This window comes from Lepisma saccharinum, chromosome 30 (genome assembly GCF_977018435.1).
Source record: "Lepisma saccharinum chromosome 30, izLepSacc3.1, whole genome shotgun sequence".
Classification (NCBI taxonomy): domain Eukaryota; kingdom Metazoa; phylum Arthropoda; class Insecta; order Zygentoma; family Lepismatidae; genus Lepisma; species Lepisma saccharinum.
Genome location: NC_139258.1, coordinates 33,102,290 through 33,118,959, shown reverse-complemented (window position 1 = coordinate 33,118,959; position 16,670 = coordinate 33,102,290). Strand labels below are relative to the sequence as shown.

At 41.3% G+C, this 16,670-nt stretch overlaps 1 protein-coding gene across 3 annotated transcripts in view; it reads right to left on the bottom strand.

Moving 5' to 3' along the window:
- LOC145981988 (uncharacterized) overlaps nucleotides 1-16,670 on the bottom strand; it is a 417,662-nt gene that overhangs the window by 105,983 nt on the left and 295,009 nt on the right. The window contains exon 2 of one of the 3 annotated variants that reach the window (XM_083115510.1): nucleotides 6,590-6,643. The exons of the other annotated variants lie outside the window; for them this stretch is intronic. The gene's annotated coding sequence lies outside the window, so the exon portion shown is untranslated. The remainder of the gene's footprint in view (nucleotides 1-6,589; nucleotides 6,644-16,670) is intronic. 3 annotated transcript variants of the gene reach the window in all.

The window sequence follows — 16,670 nt, the reverse complement described above, 5'->3', positions numbered from 1 at the left end:
ACTATTTTTTATACAGATATATATATATATATATATATATATATATATATATATATATATATATATATTCTAGCTTTCATTTTTACACATTTAAACGTGTGTAAGTTTTATTGCATTATGAAGTACGGTAGAATTATTAGGAAGTACTAGAGTTGACGAGCTATATCTTTGCGGGTGCCTTGGCTACTCCCCGCAGAGCGTGAGAGAGATACGTTTATATAGTTGCCACCTAATCGCCTTTTGGATGGTCGACAGGAAGGACAGAACGCAAGAGTAATGACGCGCAGCCGGTAGCTCCTCCCCCTTGCTACTGCGCAGCCGTGCTTGGGCAGGGTTCACCCGCAAAGATACAGCTCGTCAACTCTAGTGGAGTTTTCTCAGTCAACATCCTGACTGATGAGACAAAATTGCAGCATGAGAGTTAATAATAATAATAACCCGTGGCGCAACAGCCCTTGAGGGCCAGGGCGTACCTGCCCGGTTTAACTCCCACATACCTCAGCAGAAGTGGATGATCATCCAACCAGTTACGGGGTGACGTGTGGTCAGCACGACGAACCCCACTCCGTGACCGGGTTACGCTACTCATTCGTAGCTCCCCAATTTCCTCACAATGGTAGGTGGCTGGCTACCGGTCTCATACGAAATCTCAGAAGAAAAGTTGTTACGCTTCCACCAAGAGACTCGAACCTGCGGCAGACCTTAAACCAGTTCTCTATGACATCATAAATATTGCTATCACCTGATCGTGTTATGTGGTCAAATGGACACACGGGAAAGAATTTCCGTTTTTTGCTTTAATTTTGGACATTAGTATATATCTCATCTGATCACCATCGTAGCGATTATCCGAAATCGTAAGAAAAGCGACCGAAAATATTAATTCATTCATTACAAGAACACCCACGTCGAAAGGATCAAAAGCGGTCATGGGGTGAGGGGCTGAAGCAAAAAGTTTAACCAGGAGAGGCACTGTTGATACGTTCACATCTTTTCCAGGGGGGGAGGCGACTTTAACTATGCCCGTTTTTGCACCTTCAGTGACAGCACTGTTATCCGAAGCACTTAATAGTAACACCAGAAGAAAAAATCCTCGAGCAACATGACAGCCCCTCCCTTCCATTGCGATGTGCAGTGACTGAATTAACGCGACACGTGTTTCGATATATAAATACAACACAGAGAGGGGTGACATTATACAAGTCAGCAGGACCTCCGGAAAGGTTGAGGAGACGTTGAACTTTCCGATGGAGGGGCACAGAGGGGGAAGAGAGCGGCGGAAAGACGTAACACATCGCGGTGTGTCCTCAAGAAGATAAGTTACGGACGGGAAACAAGGGGCAGTGTTGCAAACTAATGCGTGTGAAATATGGCGCAACGAATCGTAAACATTTTTTACCGGTACATTGAAGAAGGTGCTAGGATATTGCCGGCACAGGACACGGTGAGCGAATGCTTCCACTGACTGTTGACCCCTCCCAGCAAACATAAGCTCGATAATAAATACTAATTCAGACCAGGTATGCAATTTCCGTATGGTATTTATTGGTATATTAAGTCGAATAGTGACAGTTTCTCACAGGTAAAAAAAAAAAAAAAAAAAAAAAACTACAGAAAAGAGTATGAATTTCTTCTCATGTTGCAAGTGGAAGCGGTTATTAAGCTATAAGTGCGCCGAGCTAGGAACCGGCGTCAAGACCGTCTTTATGGCAGTGACCCTCGGTTACCACGTTTACCTGCGAAGGAACTCGCGGTCAAAGAGCCAATTACGCACACCGCTTGGGCAAGAAGTGACAACCTTAAAATTCCCCCTCCCCAAAGCAGCGATTATGGAAAACAAAACAAAACGCAACAACAATTTACGGCTAATCAAATGGGAGTTTTCTACTTTTTTGACGAGAAATTAAATTTTCACCGTGTCCTCTTTCCGTTCATGTATTTTTCTACGCCATCGGAAGTTTGATATTCCCAAGAGAACAAGTAAAATTATACTCGCATAAGCGTAATGCTAAGTTTTCTCCTCCTCATACAAGATAATACAAGCACACCCTTTGTTAATCTGAATGACTGCACTTTGACACACGGCGCTTCCTTTCTTATATCAGTCAACTTGCGCACTGGGAGTGTACTTCCTGCCTAGCTGGTTTTGTTCACCCGCTGATCGTCCCATTGTGTTCAGCTTGCACGTGAGAAACATACCAACGCCCCTCAGACAATCGCGATGGAGAGTTTACGTTCCTACTTTCCTCACGCAAATACGGACTCTTTAACTTGGCGGTAAATCTCGCGCGAATTGAGCCGGAAAAAAGGTTTCTGGACCGTATTTAGATTCATCCGGATAAAAGGTTAATGGACCGAATTGAAATACTTTGCAGATAAAAAGGTTCTTTACGGTTCAGCACCCATTTGCGCTTGCTGATTTTCTCTCCTGGACCGGAATTGCATTTATTTAAAATTCCTGGACCTTTAACAACAGTCTTCAAGTCTTCTAGAAAGTTTATTTTGACGTCTACAGTACACTATTTGAGTAGTGAGTTAGGTTCACAATAACCGAATGTTCACTACATATGGAGCTGACTGTACATTGTGTAACATATTATTATATCTTAGAGAGCTTTCACACCGAAGCTGCACGTGTCAATTGTCGCTTGCGTGTCGCTCGGTCTGTGCAGTTTTCTGAAAACCGTGCATCAAGTCGCTGCGGTCTGTTGTTCGCGCATGCGTGGTGAATGTTTTGCGTTGGAAAGAATTCAGACCAAAGTGACAAGGCCATCAACAGCAACGTTTCAACTGCAGAGGCACGAGCGCCGCACACGCCTGCATTCGATTGGTGCAATGCTCAAGCGACACGTGTCTCAAAATTTCCTTAGTTATTTTCAGCTTGCTGCTTGAGATATTGAATTGAATTGATTTGGTGTTGGGACTGGGCCTACAGTTTATAGTGGAATCCTAACCATTATGTGCCTCCACCGGGTATCGAGCCCGGGACCCCTTGATTACAAGGCAACGACGCTACCACTGCGCCATCGGCGAGGCCGCTTCTTGAGATAATTTGTTGCTATAGATCTGAGAGAAATTAACAAAGAATAATATTACCAACAGGAGAAAAACATCGAAAATGCATCCGTAAATTTTAGTAATTTTTAATGGAACGCATTTCTTGGTATTTGAAAAATGCATCGATCAGAAAGGACGAAGAACTAAGAAAGCAACAACTACGAAATCCATATCATGGTATAAGAAAGAGTGCAAAATCTCCTGGCTTCCCAAAATACGTATCCCACACCTACGCAAACAAAACACGACGGCCATGAACTCAATCCGTCGCCGCCATCTCATTAGCGCCGCAACGGGCGGCGTAAACAAAGAAACCAGGAAGCTTGCTAATTTCCTTCTCCGCTGGAAACCCACAATCCGGTTTTATTCCCAATTCTGGTCTAAGAAATGGGAGGCTTGAAACACTGTTCGCGTGCCTCCAGATAACATCACGTCATTAACATTACGTTGAACGTCACAAAGGCCGGAATATTCTTCCTTTTTTCTCCTCTTCTTGTGTTCATAGCGCACAGAGAAGCAGGCGTCTTCCACCGACTTAGGTTTGTAGCATGCGAGCTCATTGCTTTCGGCAACAATGTTGTTTCTTTCTCCCCGGGAGAGATGCAAAGACTGGGGTGTGGAGGGGAGGGAACAAGGGGAGAAAGAGAAAAACAGAACAGGGTTGACGTACACGTGCCGACTCTCCTCTTTCTCCCCGTGCGAGGATGTTTAACGAGATAGTCGAGGTATTAGTGGAAACCGTGATCTATCCACAGCACCCTTTAAACCCGCCTCTTCATTTGCCCTCGACATCCACTAAAATATTGGAGAAAAGTCCAATTTATGGTAATTTTCCACTAAAATATTGGAGAAAAGTCCAATTTATGGTAATTTTCCACTAAGATATTGGAGAAAAGTCCAATTTATGGTAATTTTCCACTAAAATATTGGAGAAAAGTCCAATTTATGGTAATTTTCCACTAAAATATTGGAGAAAAGTCCAATTTATGGTAATTTTCCACTAAGATATTGGAGAAAAGTCCAATTTATGGTAATTTCCCACTAAAATATTGGAGAAAAGTCCGATTTACGGTAATTTTCCACTAAAATATTGGAGAAAAGTCCAGTTTATGGTAATTTCCCACTAAAATATTGGAGAAAAGTACAATTTATGGTAATTTCCCACTAAAATATTGGAAAAAAGTACAATTTATGATAATTTTCCACTAAAATATTGGAGAAAAGTCCAATTTATGGTAATTGCCAGAACTACAAAATATACTGCTGGACAAAAAAACCGGACACTTGCATTTTTTGTGATAACGCAATGGGTCGATAAAAGCTCTGATTCTAGGGCTAACTAAATGTTGCAGAAACTGAATTAAGTACGAATGCATAAACAAAGTCCGAGCCTATGAATGGTGCATATGGTACTACATGATCTGCCGAACATTCTGTAATATACCTGCTAGCTGTTATTGCAATTCAGATGTCAAATATTAAAGTGTCCGGTTTTCATTGTCCAGCAGTATATAATGTTCTTTTCCCGGGTAATTTTCTTTTCACGCCAGAAAAACTGACAATGATTACAAAATTTAATTTACCATCATCATCACAGACTACGTCAATTTCCAAAAAATACTACGATTGTTGAATGAATGAAAATAGTGAGGAAATAAACAAAAATTGAGAATAATGATACCAAATTGCATACTTTGTGAACGAAAATTTTCATGAAACTGTTATTAAGAGTAAGGGGGAGGTATTGGTTCCTCTCATACTAGACGAGTTGATTAACTTCAAATTGTTCCCTTTTCACTAAAATTTTACGTCACAGCGCGGATGATTTTTTTCTTAACTACCGTCTGCTAGGATCACTGGAGGTTAATCATTATTTTGAAAATGGTTTCTAAGGTTGATCGCTTGATTTTAGACGTTACCGTGGGTGATCACCTTTTTAGGTCTCAAAGAAGGAAATCTCTTTAGAAATTCTAGAGGATACTACAGCTTTTTAAACGTCTAAAATAGCGATCAGTATGTATTGATTTTGTTGACTCGGTGATCATTCAATTTTTTACTGATCACTATTTAATCTTGTGCTATACTGGCTGCCTTTTCACGTGGCGGCTGACCTTGGTAGCTACTTCTTTCTGTCAATCATCTTAGAAGGTGTTTAAACTCAGTGGTGAATTGGGCGCTGTACGACTTGCATCGCCTGCCTTGCAGCAATGTTGCCAAACCTAATCCTACCTTTGCTGAAGTAGTCCTTGGACAGCTCATTTGGGCCAATCGTAATTGGGTTCTTGCGCAACCTTCGCGTTTACGGTAGGTTTGGCAACATGTGGTGTCTCTAAACGGCGAGCAGCGTTTGGCACCTTCGGACATCAAAGCGAACTATGTCAGCCAAACACAATTAAACCGATTGCCGTTCCATTATATCTGCGAAGACTTACTGCTTGTTTTGCGAGTGTCGCGGGGGTGTGGGAAGGCATTGGCCCTCCGCTCTCACCCTTCATCCCTACATGCTTCGCGCACAAACACACACTTCCAGACACGCTCTGAAGAACGTATCCCCTGAAAAATACTACACCCCTTTTCGAAAAGAAACACAAGGAAAACAGATTGAAAATAGACATGTTCTCAGCGTTAAAAGTTCTTGTCTCGGTGCCAAAAATCCTTCCTTCAGGAATTGGCAACATTGGAAATTCGCGTCCTTTGCTATACGTCGGTAAAACTGTGATAAGATAAAGACCAGCTACGTGTTTAACATTTAACACTTCGTTTTTTATCTCTGTAGGTAAATAGCGACGATGAAGATGATTACATGAAAAATAGATGAAAGCCTAAGCCTTCGCTGAGAATCTAGCCCGCAACGGAACTGAGTCGAACACTCAACCTGCGCAGGCGTCGAGGTTAGACCAATCATGGCAAATCGAAGATACTTAAACTTCCTTTCTTCCCTACAAGAAAATGTATTTGTGAAAGAAAATAAACTTTACTACAGTGTGTTTCAAAAGTCGCGCTTCTCTAACTTGGAATGCTTATAATATATATAAATGGTAAGAGATTGCCTTACTATATCAGCAAATTGTTGCAGTTTCTTCCACTTCGCTCATACAACCGCCATTTCCAAAATCAACTTAAGTGCACATAAAAACCTTCGGATTATGACCTTATAATTTTTGTTACATCGTTATTTTTACCGATAATATCATTTCGGAAAAAATAAACAAAAGGCTTGAGTCATTAATTGATTTCTAGAACTTCCTCTATGGAATAAACTGGAATATTTAAAACTTTATCAATGGATCAATCTTCCTATTGCACGACACTCTGCACAAATATTTCTTAAGATTTTCATGTTATAAGCGAGTGAGTGTTCTGCTACTTTTGAAATACCCTGTACGAGCCGAAATAAAATAAACAGATAAGCTTTGAAAGCAGAGGTACTGTTGATATGCTTCTACTGATATATACACGCGTGTTAAACTGATTATGAAAATCTGGATAATGCATCATTGTGTATAATGTATGTAAAATACATTATTCTCACCTAATACGTTCCCAGCTTCTTTCCAGATTTACATATTGAATTGAGGCATCTTACCTGTAAAGAAAAGAGAAAATAATTAACATGCAAATTGCACAATAAAATCCAAGTGCACTTAATCAAATAACTTCATTGTAGCATGAGCTGTGTGTTTCGATCACAGAGATATATTATTTATTTCAATTTTGGTGATATTACGTATATTAGGTCAATTACGACGATGTTGATGCACTAATTAATGACTTATGGGACAAACGTAATGATACATCCACGCTTTAACAAGAGTTCGAACCTAGGACCTCTGGCGAAGGTAGGTGGCTGATCATGTTTCTCCCTGTGTACTAGACAAGGATTCAAATTCATTTTAAGTGCAGAATTTAATAAATTGGTTTGTATGATTAGTTAACTTATTCTAGTTGATAATTAGAATTCATTGATTGATTGAGTTGCTGTTTTAAGTCCACTTCATGAACATTAAGGGTAATCGGAACTGGAACTACAGTTTATATTGGGATCCGAACCAGTATGTGCCTCCACCGGGTCTCTAATCCGGAACCCCTTGCTAACACTGCGCCATCGGGAAGGCCGATAATTAGAATTCACTAAATTATTTTAATTGATACGTAAAATTCAATAGCCAGTTGAGGAGCATAATTCAAGCCGAGCTGTGTGGCGGAGTAGATTGCGTAAAGCATTACACCGCCAGCCGTTATAGTTTGGAATCCTGGGAAAGGTAAGATGGGTGCTTATTCCAATCATCTATTTCATCATCATCATCTTCAGGACCGTAAATTCTCCTTCTCCTCCGAACTTTCCTTGCGCCGAGCTGGGAAAATAGGTCTGTGCACTGGATCGTCGTAATAGGATGAGAAAACGCTTATTATTTTACATGTTCTCTTGGGAATATCAAACTTCCGATGGCGTAGAATAAAACTTGAACGGAAAGAGGACACGTTTAAGATTTGATTAGCCGTCATGGGAATCTGAAAATTCTTATCGTATTTTCCAAGAAACTTGTCTAGCTTAATAATCAACTTGAAATATCGCTTTTACTTGGGCTTCTTTTTAGTATAAGTGCCTATTCCGACGATATTGAAATATGCTCGTGCGAAACTGTCACTCTTCGACTTAATGTAGAAATGAAATAAAGCAACGTAATGTTAACAAAACACTTATACAAACTTGCTAACGTATTAAAGCTGAGCAGTAAGATTAGGTTTCTCCCGAAACAAAACTAACATCAGTGTTTGTAACGAGAGAAAGACAGGAGTGTGATTCTCTAACTTATTCCAGTTGAGGAGAATAATTCACAAACTTATTTTGGTTGAGTAGCGTTTCGCACGAGACGAGAGGACTAGTATTTTCGAGACGAGAAGGCATTTGCACGAGTCGATATGGGACCGACCAGTCTCGTCTCGCCCTATGGTTGAGGAACAATAATCATGTGACAAGAACTATCTCACCTCAGTACACTATAAAAACCAGTTCTCTGGTGGGAATCGAACCTGGGTCATGAAGACTATAAGACAACAAATCAAGCATGTTCTATTTCATCTTTTACCTTTTATAAAAACACATATCCATCACGTGACATAGATCTAGCATACGGCCATTCGTTCTGGTCGAAGGTTACTGCTGTAGTCTTCTGCTATATCCGGACCATTTGGATAATGGTTCACGGTGCTGAATCTTCAAAGCCGGGAAAAGATCAACTTTAACGCTTTTACAACCGGCGAGCTCTTTCGCTTAGCTTACGACAGCGAAATTTCCAATTCATCTGTGAACTTCTGCCTGCCAAACAGAGAGCAGTGTTGCCAACTGCTTACGAAAAAGTATCGTCTTCGCGCCTTGACATAAATAGATGACAAAATAATGAAATCTTACAATGCAGTCAAAACAAATTTACAGTGTTTAGAAAGGTGCTTTCGCACTTTTTAATTCATGGTGTGCTCACCCTCCCTCTCGAGGTAATGGCGGGGGCTGCAATCGGCATGAAGACGAGATGTTGCAAAAGTTACCCCCAAGATCACTGCCAGTGTCTGCACTGTATAGCCAAACTATTCACGAGTCACTGTAAATATCTTCGCGAGTTATACTCTATTCCCGGAATCTGTGGAGAAAGGCCGCGCATAGCGACAGAGAAGGGGAGAAAGTGAGTGAGCGGGGTGAAGCAGCTCACGCTTCTGCGAAGGCTGGTAACGCATCCACGCAATCCCTTGCCCTCTCACGCGTTCATTGGTGGAGCCGTCTCGCGTCATTACTTGAACAGAGACTTGTTTTCGTTCGCTCCAGAGATAGCCCGGACAGAGTATACCTAGCTTGCGATCGACGGTTTAGAGGTCCCTGAAAGAGAGAACTGAACACAGACAATGATTAATTCGACCTTTGATTTCATGTACAGTCGCAAGATATAGTAATTCAAATTATTTTCATTTGCAATTGCTGGCAACCCTGTTAAGCGTCTCTGCAGCTTACGAATACTTAACCGCTTACGATTCAATTGCATGGCATGTTTGGAAGCTTGGTATTGCGAGCGCCACAAACTCGAAGTGCTTGGTTTTCGAATTGGGAGTCTACGCTTTCATCTGATAGAACAGGCTTGGTAAAGTGGTAACCCGCCATGTTTGTGAAAGAGCGCTCTCGTATGCACGTGTGGACTGCAGAGCGAGCAGCGATACTGTAGCGTTGTAATAGGCTTCGACGGTCGCGTTCATGCAGGAAATATCTCGATTCTGATTCGCGAGAAGAGTGTGGCATTGGGAATATTTAGGAAGAAACAGTAGGTGGTTACGTTAAAAAGGGGCCCGTTCCCTCAACGCAAGCGATTCTCTCACTTCTCTGCTGCTCACTGGTCTTGAGGTGGTGTGCAGGCGAGAAGTTCCCTCTGCACGGAGCGCTCACTGAACACCACAAGTGCAAGGTGCTAAAGAATGCTTTTGAGTTTTAAGCCCACTTTTATGCACGGATAGGCTAATCGGGACTAGACCTACAATTTAAAGCGAGATCCGACCCACTATGAGCCTCCACCGGATATCGAACCCATGATTATAAGGCGACGACGTTACCACTACGCCATCGGGGAGGCGAAGGCGAAAAGAGAAATTAAAGGAAGAAAGAGAGAGAAAACGAGTAAAAAGGGAATCGAAAGAGAAGACAGGAAAAGCAGAAAAGAAAGGAAGGACATAGAAAGTGAAAGAAAGAAAGAAAGAGAAATAAAAAGGGAATCGAAAAAAAAGGAAAAGGAAAAAAAGGTAAAGAAAGGAAAGACAGAGAAAGTAAAACAGAGAGAGAGAGAGAAAACAAGTAAAAAGGGAATCGAAAGAGAAGACAGGAAAAGGAGAAAAGAAAGGAAGGACATAGAAAGTGAAAGAAAGAAAGAGAGAGAGAAAAGCAGAGGGGAAGGTGCTTACTTTTCTTGGGCGATAGACCAGTGGTTATAAACCTTTTTCGATCCGGGACCCACCTTGAAGGACATTACACTTCATGGAACCCATAAGCATGGGTGACGACAGAATTGCGTGTAGGGGTGTTAACCCACTTTATAATCATATGTTTTCTAACATCCAGTACTTTAGTACTTTAAGAAGCCCTCTTTTACGTTTGCTTAAACAAATTACACATACTTAATTCTAGAAAAGTAAATATATAATCTGAAAGACAAATTACTCTAGTCTTAACATCTAACTAAACACTCATGCTGAAATTGAGATGCCGGTAAAAAAGCAATGGTAGAGCGCGAATAACAAATGTAGAGCTTAGACTAGGATACGTACAGTCAACGGCAAATTGTCCACCGCTATTTTAATTACTTTTTTATTCTACGTTCTATTATGTTTTAAGGAATGAAACTATGTTGCTCTCCGCTTATTGACGTCATTATTTCAATTCACTATCATCACATTGTGCATTACAGACCGAATCAAAATGGTGGTGGAGAATTCACCTACTGTTTCTTTCGCCGTTGAGTGTACAACACGGTTGAATTTAAATTGTTAAAACACTATATCGCAGTAATTTAAATGTAATAGGATTTTAAGACACAGAAATGAATTTTCGAGCCCGACTTCGCGCCCCACCAAACGCCCCTTCGGAACCCAACAGTGGGTCGCGCCCCATAGGTTGAGAAACGATGATCTAGACGATATATCGCGATATTGAAAAAATATCGTCCAAGGGATATCAACTAGACGATGTATATCGTGTTCACGATATATCGTCACGATATTTGGTGATATATATCGTTGAGACGAATTATCGCCGATATCACGATACGGAAAAATATCGTATCGTCTATGACGATATAGACGACATATCGCGATATCAAATTTCCGATATTGTCCATTCCTAATGCTTACCACTCCCGACTGTACAAAGTTGCCGACAAAGAAGAACCTAACTTTAATTCCTCTGGCTACTGGCAACCCTTGCTGTCGAGAAGAATCATTGGAAAGGCCTCGGCATCGAAACTTGAGTCTTTTTATTACGCAATATAACGGCCAGAGACGATGATTTACAGCAACACGACGCACGGCGATAACGTAAAGTGTCCGGGAGACATTTCGGAATCTTCCAGAAAACGCTCAGGAGTTAAAAAAAAAAAGTAATCAGACCGTCTGGAAAGTTGGAAACACTGTTATGACACTGCTAAACTGACATTTCTTTCGTTGTCTCGTGTCCTTACAGTTTGTGCCAGTTAAATGGAAGGCGATTTCATTGGAAAAAACGCTCCCCCACTTTTCTTCTCGGCCATATCCAATAAGGAAAAGGCTGACTTTGGGTGCTGACTTGAAAAGGCTGACTTTGGGTGCTTGTGTTCCATACTCCACTAGTGGTACATCCAGACTATTCCATTTGTGTGTGTGGGGGGGGTGTAAGGGTAGTTTTAGATCCAAAACGACGGTAAATCTGGTATTTATGAAGAATTTTAGGGAGGTGTTAAGCAAAATTAGGGGTAATCAGGGTGTGTGTGAATACTTCACTACAGGGTGTTCATAAATTCTAGAACCAATGGGATTTTCTTTTTCTGGAAAGTTGATAGGCAGAGGATCGGTGGAATGGGCTCCACGGTCGCCCGACCTAAACCCACTACCCCGTTTGGTAGGCATTCCTAGCAGAAACCACGCGGCGTTGTCGCTGTAGACAGAGTGAACTCTGCGTTAGGGGAAGCCGAGGGCAGATTGCGCGTAAATTCAACACCACGGTCATAAAACAAGCTTCTGGCAGACGCACAACAGCGTCTGCGTAAGCGCTGGCTTCCATTCGCTCCTCGCTGTTCAGCAGATGACTTTTTCCTCGTTTCTTATTGGCGCCGGAACTGTAGAGCGATCGCTAGCGCGGGAAACGTGAGAGGTTATAACAAACGCGATATAGAGTATAGACTTCGCCCTCTGGGGTATTCTCAAGGCACATGTATATGTTGTGAAAATTTGAAACCTGGATCATCTCCGCGAACATATTACTACAGCGTGGGCGTCTTTGGACTCAGAAATGTTGTGCCAAATTCAGCGGAACATGGTCAAACATCTCCAGCTGTGTGTGGAGAATGATTGTGGACATGTCGAACATGTTTTTTTAGAGATACGTGTTGGTGTATTTTTAATTTTTGCAATTGGTTCCAGACTTTATGAACATCCTGTATATCTAGATGATGGGTTTACTAGGATGAAGTTCAAGTGTACAGCAACAAAGGAACGATAGATGAACCAACTAACCTTGAGGGTTAGGCAAACTTGGGATCGTGGTTTCATTGATTCTTGTGTAACGTTCCATCTATTGTTTAATGAAAAATCCCCATGTTACATCACGCTAATTCATTGATAATTATCGACGATCTTCTGCCATTTTATCAACATCCATAAAGTTAACATACGGGCCTCTCAATACACGTACGTGGGGATATAAAAATCAAAACGAGAACGAGAGAGGAGACAGAGACTGAGTGTCCGAGAATTTGGTACGATAATGAAAAATGTTCTTAAACCAAATTTTCATTATCATGTGATTTCTCCTGAAATACCAAGATAGACGGGCCTCCCCGATGGCACAGTGGAAGCGTCGTTGCCTTGTGATCAAGGGGTTCCGGGTTCGATACCCGGTGGAGGCACATGGCACAGTGGTTCGGATCCTACTTTAAATTGTAGGTCCAGTCCCGATTAGCCTTTCTGTGCATAAAGTGGACTTACTACCATAATTCAATCAATCAATCATAATTCAAACCAAGATATACCACGCTATGGCGCAGTGGTAACTCTGTAACCTTGTAATCAAGGGACTGCGGGTTCAATCCCGCAGATTTTACTTTTAAACTGTAGGTCCAATTCCGATTAGCCTATTGGTCCATAAAGTGAACTTGTAGAAACACACTTTTGTTTTTTTGATACCAAACCGGTATCTATCCGATTTGTGAAAGATAAATCATAAATATTTTGTTTTTATAGTAAGTTCAGCCAATGGCAAAGATAAGTGAGGAGTTATGTTATCTTCTGCTTATTGACGTTTTCATTTCAATACATGAGCATCACATTGTGGAAAACGAAAAATTCTACCGTGGGTGTACCGCGGCAATAAAAGTGGGATACTTAGGCCCGGTTTACACGAAAGCATTTACCTTAACATTTGTGCCATGACCAAAATGCTACAGTGTAAAGTGAGATATTTTATGGCTTTTCAGATGCCATGGCATATTTCATGGCATTTCTCAAGGATAGAACCCGTCCTATTTCCGTACCATTTTTCATAGCATAACCAATCAGAAGCGACCTCTAGGTCACGAGTGCAAATATAATGGCGGCCGCCTGAGATGTAAACAATGCATCACTTCACATGTTTAAAATACGATAACTATTCAACTGAGAGGAATAACGTTTCGTATTAAATGGTTTTAGACACAAAATAATGGCGCTGCTTAAATATATACTTTACAACCTTTACTGTACACGTATGGAAGAATATTTCAGTTTTTTCAATTATGAACACCGTGCACTCACCATAGGTGTAACTCGACGTGCCTTTCATGCTGTATATATGATACATTGTAATCGCAAAAATAAAAACCAAAACTAACGCCATGCAGGGAAGCGAGTAGTTCTGGATGTACGTGTCCCAATTTTATTGCCGGTGGCTGTACAAATTCATATAACTCGAGTGCGTGGTTGCATATATATTCAGGATAAAAAAAATGTTTTTTGAAGAGAATCAGCATCAAACGGGTAAACCTTGTGCAGCAACACGGGGTGTAGGGGTGTAAGTTCTACTTAAACTAAAGACGAGATTGACACCCACACGGTATTTATAAACAGAGACCGAGAACGAGAAACCAAGTCTCATTTCATGACATAAAGGACACGTTTTGGGAATTCTTGCCGGACAAACTAAGTTATATCAATGAGCCTCCTTGATTAAGCAACCCCCCTCCCCCAAATGTATTCGGACCCTATCTGGGGGAGCAACCAGAAAAACCAACAGAAAACTACGCGATTGCTGCCCGTTGTTATTTGGTTTCTGCAGTCAACTATGAGCAAACCCCCCTCCTCCCCCCCCAAAGTCATCGCTTTCGTCAGGGTACAGAAGAAAGGGGCATGTTACGCGAATCCAAGTCAGCGAGGTACAAACGATAGGATTTCAATGAAAAGTATATGTAAATAGAAACCGGGGGGGACCTGCACGCTAATGACATTGTCCGAAGCAATAGGGGGAGGGGGTGGATGGGATCTACGCGGTTCTTGCTTCCCCCCTAAAAAAGTTACAGGCTACACCGGATTGTGCGCTCAGCTCCGAAACCAACCCCTCTTGCTTTCCATGCTGATGAAGGGGAAAGGGTATTCAGAAATAGAGGAAAAGGACTGAAAGCAGTGTTGCACAAATTCCCTCACCGACACAAAATTTCCCTTTCTTATTCCGAAAAATCCCACAGTTCACTGGGCACTAGATTTACGCAAAGTGTGCTTTTATCCCCTCAAAAGTCCACTTTACGCACAGCTAGATACACTACATAAAGTAGCATCCGAACTACAGACTGAGGACTAAATAAAAAAAACCCTTGATTACGAGAGGTCCTAACATACATTGATTTGGACTGATACCAACCTTCTGTAGAATCAGCAGTTTAAATAACATTAGGCAAATTACCATATTTTTTTTACGCGCGCGCGCGCGCGCGCGCGCGTGTGTGTGTGTGTGTGTGTGTGTGTGTGTTTATTCTTCATCCTATGTTGTATTAAGAAATTGGACTGGAGCTCTGCTTATTGGCGATTTGATACTATTTATGACAATCACATTGCGGGGAACTGAGTGAATTATCACAGTAATGAAAAAAAGCATCTACTACAGTTCTTTCATTTGGTAATTGTGCCACTCGAACGCGTGCCCGTATAACGAACCACACCGCTTGCCGGCGAAATCTGATGTGCGTCCTCAACTGAAGCGCACAGATTTATTTCAATCAAAATATTTCACAATTACAAGCAAAGTGATCACATTTTTTTTGGCACAAACGATGTTGGAAATGTCTCCTTTGTACTGCGACATATTTTTCACATTATCCGTTGAAAAGGTTAACTGAAAAATCATCTCACACTTCCGAATGTTTGTTTTCACATAAGAATCGTACCCAAAAAAAAATGTTGTCAAGTGTATTTACGTTGCGGCATTATAACAGCACTAATATCACTTATCGGTTTCCCACTTATCTCCTTAGCAAACTACAGTACGCCTGTTCGGAAGAACTAAAGGGTGTTCCGTATAGGACGCCGAATTTGAATCGAGTGCTATTGTTTTGTTTCGAGGTTGGCAGACCTGTTCTTACCAATGTTGGCATCTGTTGTCATGCCGATTAATGTAGCCTGAATTGTTTTGACTCGTTTGTTGTGGTTTCCTTCCGAAAATCCTCGAATAATCCAGGAGCGTGAAATCCATCCATCCGCTGAGAACGACTGTGTGGTGTAAGTTTTAGCAGGTGGAGTGTGATCTTACACCCTGTGATTTCTTCTTATGGGGGTTTGAAAATCACAGGTGTACGCCAACAAACCACGAACCCTTTTGGAACTGAAGGCGGAAATCATACGGGTGATTGGAGGCATCGGGACAGACATCTGCGATAGGGTTATCAAAAATTTTGTGCAGCGTATAAATGCATGCAGACTCATTAGGGGTGGACATATACCTGACGTTGTTTTTCATACGTAAATGGGAGATGTTACTGCTTACATACAGTGAAATATAACTATTTTCATATTTTCCCTATTTTTATTTAATTTTCTAATTCGGCTTATTTACGGAACACCCTGTATTATAATATTTGACTATCGACAACATAACTTCAATATAAATGAACATCTCGCGTTTAATCCCTTTCGTAATGATTCTTTCACCTCTGTAAATATATACAGGGGATCCCAACATTTTATGTGACATTTTAACCCTTAATAAAAAGAGCAATATAACGCGACATTATAATGCTTACGAAAGAGTAAATTTCGTTATCCAGCGTAGAATTAGAATTATGTCTGGATTTAACTCTATGTACCAAACATCGCCTGTAGTCTGTCTTGTGACCATGTCAAGTGCGCATGCGCTGACTGGACGAGTCTAGTAACATAATATGGGTGGAACGGATAAGAGAAACCGGTGAAGATCGTCTGCTGCTGAAACATTGAAGTTTCACACATGGTAATTTAACATAACTGGCAAAATACGATTAACAGTTGTAAAAGCCATCGCAAACACAACAAAGCGACCAGTAATAAGCAAAACAACCGAACGTATACAAACAAAATACTGATTGTTTCGTCACGTCACTAGCCACTTCCCCTATCGCGTGTAGTAGATTCGTCTTCTCGAGTCAATCTCGTCTTCCATGGTCGGATGATACCATCGTTCCATGAGCAGCAAAAATCAAATGTAGAACAAACAAGAGTTGTTCACACTCATATGATACTTCGATTACGGCCCGTTTCGCCTTATTGCGTTTTCACCCCCACCCCCCATACAATTTCGCGTGATTTATGTGACAAACTTTCTAAGGCGAAACGGGACATCCCATCCTGTTTCGCCTTACAAACAAAAAAATTCCCACCAGGGAATATTA